At 47.6% G+C, this 9,639-nt stretch overlaps 1 long non-coding RNA gene across 1 annotated transcript; it reads left to right on the top strand.

Moving 5' to 3' along the window:
* Positions 1-67: 67 nt before the first annotated feature.
* Positions 68-6,534, top strand: LOC141496612 (uncharacterized). Its single transcript, XR_012471069.1, has 3 exons — positions 68-405; positions 869-1,058; positions 6,448-6,534. It is a non-coding gene; the product is annotated as an uncharacterized LOC141496612 (long non-coding RNA).
* Positions 6,535-9,639: the final 3,105 nt, after the last annotated feature.

The following is a 9,639-nucleotide window of genomic DNA, read 5'->3' as shown; positions in this document are numbered from 1 at the left end:
GTGATACAGGAGGCTGGGGACCGGTTGCTAGGAGACGGCCCTGGCAGGCATCCCGCGCCGCCGCTTCCGCTGGCCCCGGGCGCCGGGACACGCCGTTCTGGCCCGGCCCGGCCCGGCTCGCCGAGCCCTGCCTTGGCAGCCGGCCCCGCATTCCTGCCGGAACCGGCCCCCTCCCGGCAACGGCGCCGCTGGAGCTGGGTTCAAGGGCTGCCCCTGGCCCGAGCTGCCCGTGGGGGCCCCGGCAAAGTCACTCGTCCTCTCCGGGCCTCAACCTCCCCGTCTAGAAAAGGAGGGGCTGGAGGTCGAATCCTAGCTGGAAGGGACCCCGGGGTGCCAGCTGGCTCGCTTTGCAGAAGGGGAAACTGAGGCCCGGAGAGGGGGAATGGCTTCCCTTAGGCCCCCCAGGTAAGGAATAGGATTCAAATGCAGAGAAAGTGTCCCTGACTTGTGGGAAATCCGATGGATCTCTCCGTTAATCGGGGAAATGCTAATTAAGCAGAGGAAACAGATGGAAAGTGGGGGGGGGTGGAGACAGAGACAGACAGAGAGAGGGAAAGAGAGAGGAGAGAGAGAGAGACAGAGAGACAGAGAGAGAGAGAGAGACAGAGAGAGAGACAGAGAGGGAGACAGAGAGAGAGAGAGACAGAGAGAGAGAGAGAGAGAGAGAGAGAGAGAGAGAGAGAGAGAATAGGAAGTGAAGAAATGAGTAAAGAGGTAAGTCAGGAGGCCAGCTTTGTGGCAAACAGACCACCAACAAAAGTGCAAGAGTTCCGGTCCGAGGGGGAGGTGGGGGCAGGGCTGGGGCAGCTCTGTTTATAGGTCAGAGGAGACTTTTATAAAAAATGAAAATAGAAGTGTTTCCCACCAGCAAAGGTTTGGATTTAGAAGAAATGAATCCCCAAAGCCAACAGCGCCTCCCTTACAGCTCTGCAGAAACCACCCGATGTGGTCAGACACGGGTCGTAGAGAAAGGCCCCACAGGCACTTCGGAGCCTAGCTCATTCAGCTGCTCCTTCACAGAGAGGGAAACTGAGGCCCAAGGAGACCAAGAGACCATGGTATGTTTACTCAGCTCCTTTAATGAAGACCGTAAAATCGTAGGCTGTAGAATTGAAAGGGGCCCCAGAAAGGAAAAAGGAAAGGAAGGAAAAAAGAAAGTGAAAGGAAAGGAAAAAGGAAAATAAAATGAGGGAGTACAATGGGAAAGAGTTCCAGAGTCAAAAGGAATTGGGTTCAAATTTTACCAGATAACTTCCTTTAACCTTCCTGATAAAGGAGTAATGTTTATTAATAAAATATAACATACAATGATAAAATAGATCACCTATGGGGCAGCTAGGTGGTGCAGTGGACAGAGCACCGGCCCTGGAGTCAGGAGGACCTGAGTTCCAATCCGACCTCAGACACTTCATAATGACCTAGCTGTGTGGCCTTGGGCAAGTCACCCCATTGCCTTGCAAAAACTTAAAAAAAAAAAAAAGATCATCTATAAAGAGAGTAATAAAAGCAAGCCTGGGAGTATTTATTAATAAGCATTGATAAATGTTTATTTACTGACTGACTTCCCACCTCTGCCTACATTTAACTGTAAGCCCCTGGAGAGCAGAGACTGCCTCGCTTCTTGTATTTGTCCTCAGCATTAGCACAAAGTTGGGACATATGAAGACCTTAATAAATTCATCTTGCTTTGCCTGGACCTTAATGTCTTTGTCTATCTGTAAAATAAGGACCCTGGGGTCCCTTCAAGCCTTCCGGCAGGGATTCTGGAACTGTTTGGTCTCAAGATCTCAACTCTTAAACATTACAGAGCATCTCAAAAACCTTTTGTTTATAGAAGTTATAACTATCAATATTTACCATATTGGCAATTAAAACTGGCCCATTTAAAAATATTTATTCATTTAAAAATAACACCCTTCACATGTTAACAAAAACATGGTTCTGTAAAAAATACATTTTCAAAAAAATTAGCAAGTGGCATTGTTTTGCATATTTTTGTAAATCTCTTTAAAAATCTGACATGAGAAGACATCTGGATTCTCCGATGTGTTGCTATATTCAGTCTGTAGTAATTTGGTCTAAAGCGGGGGACAACATAGGCATAAATAAGCTACATTCTGGAGAAATTGGAGATAATCTCTGTGTCAGCTTCATTGTCTCCCTATCTCTCCACCATCTCCAGGTTCCCTCTGTGTCTCCTAGCCTTATCTCTGTCTCTCTCCAGGTTCCCTTTGTATCTGCCCCCTCTCTCCCTGTCTCTGTGTGTCCAGGTGCTGTCTCTGTCTCTCTGGGTCTCTCCTTCAGGGCCCGTGTGCCTCTCTCACCAGAATACTCTCTGTTCTAAGGACATCTGGTGTTTTGTCTGGTCGGCTTCTCCCTGTCTAGAAAAGGCAGGATGTTTGTTGATGGAGTCCGATGTCTCCGAGTGCTCGGAGGGGGTGTGGAGAAGCATAGGAAAATGTCTATGTTGAGAGGGGTGAGGAAATTTGGAGAGGATGAGGATGTTAGAAGGCATGGCTTTCTTTTCCTCATCCCCCACTTTGGGGGCAGCCAGGCAGTGCCATAGTGGATAGAGCGTGGGGCCTGTAGTCAGGAAGAATCCAGTCTCACAAACCTACTAATGATGTGACTCCGGACAAGTCACTTCACCCTGTTTGCCTCAGTTTCTTCATTTGTAAAATGGACTGGGAAAATAAGTGTCTTTGCCAAGAGAAACTTCAAATGGAGTCTATGCCTGGAAATGACCAAACAATAGCAAAGATCTATTATTAGAGGTGGCTAGGTGGCGCAGTGGATAGAGCACTGGCCCTGGAGTCAGGAGGATCTGAGTTCAAATCCAGCCTCAGACACATAATAATGACCTAGCTGTGTTAATCCCATTGCCTTGCAAAAAAAAAAAAGATCTATTATTTCTTTCTTGCAAATATCTCCAGGATTCAGCTATTTTCTCCCCGCCACCCCCATAACCCAGGTCCAGAAAATTCCAAAGGAATGGTTCTACCTTTGATCTCTTCCCACTCCAATCCCTTGTGGAGCCATGAAATCAGAGTCAGAAAGTCCTGGTTTATATTTTTCATGACCTTGGGGAAGGCGCTAGGGGAAGGGCAACTAGGGGGTGCAGTGAATAGAACACTGACCTTGAAGTAAGAGGACAGGAGTCCAACCCTTGACTCTTACTAGCCGTGTTATCCACTTATCACTGATTGCCTCGTGCCCAAGGTCTTCTTCAGTCATCCTGATTCCTATCTGGCCACTGGACCTAGATTCTCCGGAGGAGAAAGTGAGGCTGGGGACTTAGCACAGCGCCCCTCCACCCCCACCCCACCCACTCCCATCCTAGCCACCTCCCTGATGACATGAAAATGGACAAACATTAATCAAGAAACATTAAGCACCTACTATGTGAAAGGCCTGCCCTTGAGGATGACACAGTCCAGAGGGGGATACAACATGCAAATAGATGTACAGGCATGTTATAGGCAGGACAAACTGGAAATGATAGCAGGAAGACACAAAAACTACAGAGATTGGGAAAGATTTCCTTTAGAAGGTGGGATTTGAGCTGGGACCTGCAGCTAGTAGGGAAGTACAGATGAGGAGGGAGAACAAACATTCCTCAATTTTATCATCTGTGCCATGAGGGCCTTGTGAGGCCTCTTCCAGATCTAAGATTCTATGACTTGTATGACCTTGGATAAGTCACCTAAAAGAGGGAGTTGTTCTAAGAGGTCCCTTAGAGACCTAGACTTTATGAATCCATTATCCTGTGATGCTCCTCCCTAGGAGACTTTGAGTCAATTAAGGCCTCTTTTCTGATTTGTGAACCGAATTTAGATTATAGGATGTCCAAGATGAGTTTTCAGCCAAAAAAACTAGGGTTCAACTACACACAGAGTTGCTTCCTGTAAAACTCTGCTTTTACCCTATCCTTTTCAGCCCTATGAGGGCCACTCACCACTGCCCACCAACCCCCAGTTCTTCTCTCAGGTGCTCTCTCACCCTTCCCTCTACCATGGGACCCGTCCAGGGCAGTCACACGGGTCTCATTCGGATTTCCTCTCCCATTGCCCACCCCTGGGATCATAGAAAGTCAGAGGGGAAGGGATTTTCCCCAACACCCCCTCCCCACTTTATAGGTGATGAAGTTCAGGCCCAAGAGAAGTTAACTGTTTCACCAGGAAAGGGGGAAGTGAAAGAATCAGAATTCAAACCAGCCCTTTTGAGTCACAAATCCAAATCAGCTCTTTTCCTGGTCTTAGCCTTTATCTCCTCCAGGAGCTTCCAAAACCTTGTTACAAAACCAGGTCAGACTTCCTTTACTACCCACCCTGGCTTCCACCATCATCACTCCAGGGGAGGACTGGGTCACACACAGAAGGGAGGGCGAGTCAGAGAGTCGGCCTGGCTTCCTCAAGAACAGGTCGGGCCAGACTGACCTCATTGCCTTTTGTTGTAGGGGTTAGCCCACTTGTCAATCCAGCCCCAGCTTCCTTAGATTTGTAGTGAAGCATTTGGCCAGGTCTTTCCCACTGTCCTCCTAGAGAAGATGAAGAGTCCTGGGCTAGAGAATGGTCCCACCCAAAGAACAGCCACTACTTGATGTCCTGTCAGCAGGAGACCTCTCCTGGAGTGCCCTCCTAGAGACCATCTCATTGTACAGAGGAGGAAACTGAGGCACAAAGACATTGTGATTTGCCCAGGGTCATGGAGTCAGGAAGTATCTGAGGTGTGATATGAACTCAGGTCTTCCTATCTCCCTAGCCCTGGTGCTACACCTGCTTAACATCTTCCGCTGCGACTTGGCTAAGGGCAGCTAAGTGGTAAAGTGGAGAGAACACCAGCCCTGGAGTCAAGAGGATCTGAGTTCAAATCTAATCTCAGATACTTCGAAGCTGTGAGATTCTGGGCAAGTCCCTCAACCCTGGAAAATAAATAAAACTATACCCTAATAGTCTTTTATTTTCCTGACTTTGCTCCCATTGGTCTTCATCTCTGTAATTAGGCCAATAGCATTCTTCTCTTTCCCTTACAATTCACCCCCCTTTACGAAGCCTTTCCAACTCTGGGAGATGGTGACCTTCCCCATCCAACCTCCCATAGCACTTGTTTGGAAGCTTCTAATGAAGAAAGTTCTCAAGAGTTGTAAGACTTTCTGAGAAAATCACTTCCTCCCTGTTTGCCTCAGTTTCCTCATCTGTAAGGTATAGGGTGGCCATATTCAATAAACCCCAATGGTTTGCTACCGCCTCTAGGATCAAATAACAAATCTTCTGCCTGGTACTCAGTCCTTCAGAAGCCAGCCCCCTCCTCCCTTTCCTGTCTTCTCATACCTTAATCCCCAAAATGTACATTCTGTTCAGAACAGTGACATTGGCCTCCAGCCCGAGAACTCCGCCCCTCCCCTATGGGCATGTTCTCAGACTGTCCAGAACTCCGGGAATGCCTCTCTCCTCATGTCAGCCTCCTGGCTCTTCAGGCTTCCTCCAAGGCCTTCTTCATTCCAGGCTTCCCCTTCCCTCTGCTGATTATTTCTGCTCATACCTAGCTGTTGACTTGTGATCCCTCTCATTAGACTGGGAACTCTTTGTGACTTTCTCTGCATCCCCAGCTCTTTTAGAGCAGTGTCCGCCCCACAGTAGGTTTTTTGTCTGACTGGATGACTGACTATCTTCCTCACTGAGTTGTGAGAAATGAGCTCTGCCTACCTTTCAATGGCCTTAGGAGTTTCTCGGTCCTCGTGTAATGCTGTGGCTCCTAGTTACCCCAGCTTATATCTCATTCCCCTATTGTAATTGTACCAGCGCTATATCATATATATATATATATATATATATATATATATATATATATATATATATATCTCACTTATTGGGTGATTACATGGGCCAAATACTCTGCTCCTCACTCTACAAATATAGCCTCATTTGGTCGACAGCTTTCTTCTGGGTCTTTCTCTTCTTCCCTTCTTCCTCCCCTCTCCCCTAGGACACCCTGCCCCAGGGAACAGTCCATTCCAGATGAAAGTCCACCATTGAAGCCCTCCTGAGACAGGAGATACTGTCCCTAAGTTTGGGACCTATGAAGAGTAAAGACACTCAAGATTTTTTTTTTGCTGAAAGAAATTTAAATAGTCAAGAAAAATAGATGTGATCCTCAAAACAACCAGAGAAATAGGTCCTGTTGTTATCCAGATTTTATAGATGGGAAACCGAGGTAAACAGAGGTGAAGTAACTTACCCAAGGTCACACACAGCTAATAAGCATCTAAGGCAGGATTTAAACAAGGCAAGGACCAAGAATTCACTTAACTTTCTTTCCTAGAGTCTTGTGCATTAAATGTTTTCAAATGAATGAGTGAGTGAATAAAGGTGTTTTTAAAAGTGAATGAGATTAGCATTATATTATTATGTAAATTTACTATCTCATACTTTATTTTTCTTCCTTCAGGATATGATTTCTCTGTCATCACATTCAACTGAGATCAATGTATAACATGGAAATAATGTAAAGACTAACAGACTGCCTTCTGTGGGGGGTGGGGGGAGGGAAGCAAGAGTAGGGGAAAAATTGTAAAACTCAAAATAAATAAAATCTTTAAAAAAAGGCAAATGAGATTGAGAGGAGTCCCTGGTTTACCATGAGAACAATAAAATCTTTAAGAATTTCTCATTGTATGAAGAGAGGCCCAGGATCTAGAGGGTCCAGAATCAGGGAGGCCACCCACCCATTGATTCTGTCCTAGTCAGGCCATATCGGGTCAGTTGGGGTCAGGCCCAGGTGGCCCATGGTAGGAAAGGTGTGGGTATGGGGCCATGAGTCAGAGGAGGCAGATGGGCTGGAGGGGGAGGGAGGGAACTGGACCCCTTCCTGAGATCATCTGTGAAGGTCATGGAGCTGTGCAGGTTTAGTTTAATGTAGAAAAGAGTAGTTGCATGTGTAGGGTCTGAAAGGCTGCCATTTTTGAGAGGAATGAAGGGCTATCTGCGTGGTCCCCCAGCATCAGAATGAGGGGTCCCCTTGGGAGGACAGACACCCCAACATTGTGAGCAGAAGTGTGCAGAGCACGATGGGTAAGGGGCTTTCAGTAGAGTGATACTTGTCTGGGATGTTGGAGTGGGCACCTGTGGGCACTGGAGGTTGGAATAGGGAGCTCCCATGCCTCTAGAACTGTCCACTTATTTTTGTTTTTAGCTTTTTGCAAGGCAAATGGGGTTAAGTGGCTTGCCCAAGGCCACACAGCCAGGTCATTATTAAGTGTCTGAGCCCGGATTTGAACCCAGGTCCTCCTGACTCCAGGGCCGGTGCTTTATCCACTGCGCCACCTAGCTGCCCCTTGTCCACTTATTTTTTATGTTTTTGTAAGTGTCCCTGAGACATCTGACTGTCTCGTGAACATCGTTCCAGTTGAACCCCCAAATTCTACCCCACCATTGAGTGTTTCCTTGTATTAAGAAAAAAGAAAAAGTTGTTGCACCCTGTGAGTCTGTTAGCCAGCCTAGGAACTGTGTGACCCTGGGTAAATCCCTGAGCCTGTTTCCTCCCATATGAAATCAGGGGTGGACTCCATCTCCTCTGAGGACCCTTCAAAGTCCAAATGCATCAGCTCTTGCTCCTCCTACACAGCCTCACTTATTCTGGGGAACATTAAAGATGGACATGACCAAGGGCTAAGATCCCAGTATATTCCTCCCTATGACACATCCACTTCTCCCATCCCTTCAACAAGGCTATGGGCTAGTGGCAGCTGACTGGCCTCCTGAGGGTGACCTGTCACTAAAGGGCTCAGAGAAGGCCCCTCTCTCCGAAATCTCTCCCTGCACTGGGGCCTAAAATTGCCCCATTAGAGCTTCATTCCTTTAGCTAATGCATGTCCATGTCCGTTTCCAGGCTCCACTTGTAAAAATCTGCCACCTGCTATCACATTCCAGCTTCAACACCCAAAGTTCAGGAGGTTTCTCAGAAGCTTCTTTCCTTAGATATCACATTTCTTGCATTCTCAAAGGAGGGGAGAGGGGGCTGCTGAGGAGAGAGTTAGGGGATTCAAAATTTAAAAATGAATATGAAAAATGAAAAATAAATTCACAAAGAAACTCCCTTCCTAGAGAACAGGACCCTGGGCAGGGGCTCAGGAGGACTTGCACTGGAAAGAGGCGTGCCTCCCTGGAGTCACCTAGGGAGCTTGGCCCCAGAGGAGCTGGCTAGGCAGGTTCCCCTAGTTCTTGGAGCTGGCTCCACACCCACCTGACCTTGCTGCCCTTTCCAAAAGGATTCTTGCCCTCTCACTCATCCTCATCCTTAGGAGCGCAGAATCCTTAGCTCCCTCCCAGTGCCAGGGCTGCCCAGTCCACAAGGTAGGGTTGGATGGGCCAGGGCACCTGAAGGCAAGAAACCAGGGCAGGAGCAGGCCTAGCCTGAAACGCCAGCCCTGAGGCTGGGGAGGACTCCTGGAGCCAGGACCTGACAAAGAGAGAGGGCAGAGAAGGAAGAGGCCTGGACTGGGCTCCAGGAAGACCAGGGTGGTGATGATCCAACCTCTGACACTTATTCATTGGGCTCCTCTGGGCAAGACACTTCATAAGCCTCAGGCTCCTCCACTGGGCAATGGCGATGACCTCCCAAGGTCACTGTGAAGGTCAGATGAGATCATCACCATCCAGTGGAACCAAAATGCTATTTTTACCAGCTCTCGTGTCATGAACTATTATTTCCTGATACCTAAGTCATACTCATCATGACAACTCAGAATTGAGAAAGACCAAGTGCTTCTCTCCAAGCAGCCCTGGGAGGGAGGGGGTGCCAAGTTATCCTTCCCATTTTGCAGCTGAGAAAATAGAGGCTCAGATTTGCCCAGAGACACCTAGTTAGCAAAGGTCAGGTGCAGGATTAGAATCCAGACCTCCGGCCCTAGAACCAACACTCATGGTAGTCCAGAGTGTTGGCTCACCAATGGCCCTAGCAGGGGCTGCATGGTCATCGGGTAGAAACCGAAGGGGCCTCTCAGAGGGAAGTCACTCAGAGAAAGTCAAGAGGTCCCCAGGATGCTCCCAGCTCTGCTTTCATTACATTATTGTTAGTCTCCACTAGGGCCCTAGGCTCTTCCTTGAGCTCTCACACTGACCCTACCAGATAATATAGACTTTAACACTACAAAGGAGGCAGCTAGAGCCCCTGGACCTGCCTACCGGGGAAGGTAATAGGAGTAGTAATGGTAGTGGTAATGGTATTGGTAATAGTGGTGGTAGTAGTAGTAGTAGTAGTAGTAGTAGTAGTAGTAGTAGTAGTGGTGGTAGTAGTAGTAGCAGTGGTAGTTAGCAGTCAGTAGTAGTAGTAATAGTTATAGTGGCTGTAGTAGCCCGTAGTCGGCCGTGCTCATAGTGAATCCTTGTAGTTGCTGCCGGAGCAGGTAGCAGTAAGTAGAAATGATTAGCGGTCGTAGTAACTAGCTGCGATAGTAGCTAACAGCGGTAGCAGCGGCTATAGTTGTAGTACAAGTTAGTGGTGTGTGCTAGTAGTTGGTAAGAGGAGTAGTAGTAGTAGTAGTAGTAATTATCATCATTATTATTTGTTGTTAATGTTGTTTGTCCATTCAAAGAGGCCTGTGACACCAGAGAGGTGATGCCAGGATGTGCAAGTGAATTG

The sequence above is a fragment of the Macrotis lagotis genome, chromosome 8 (genome assembly GCF_037893015.1).
Source record: "Macrotis lagotis isolate mMagLag1 chromosome 8, bilby.v1.9.chrom.fasta, whole genome shotgun sequence".
Lineage (NCBI taxonomy): Eukaryota > Metazoa > Chordata > Mammalia > Peramelemorphia > Peramelidae > Macrotis > Macrotis lagotis.
Note: the sequence above shows the minus strand (reverse complement) of the source record. Positions and strands in the feature narration are given on the sequence as shown.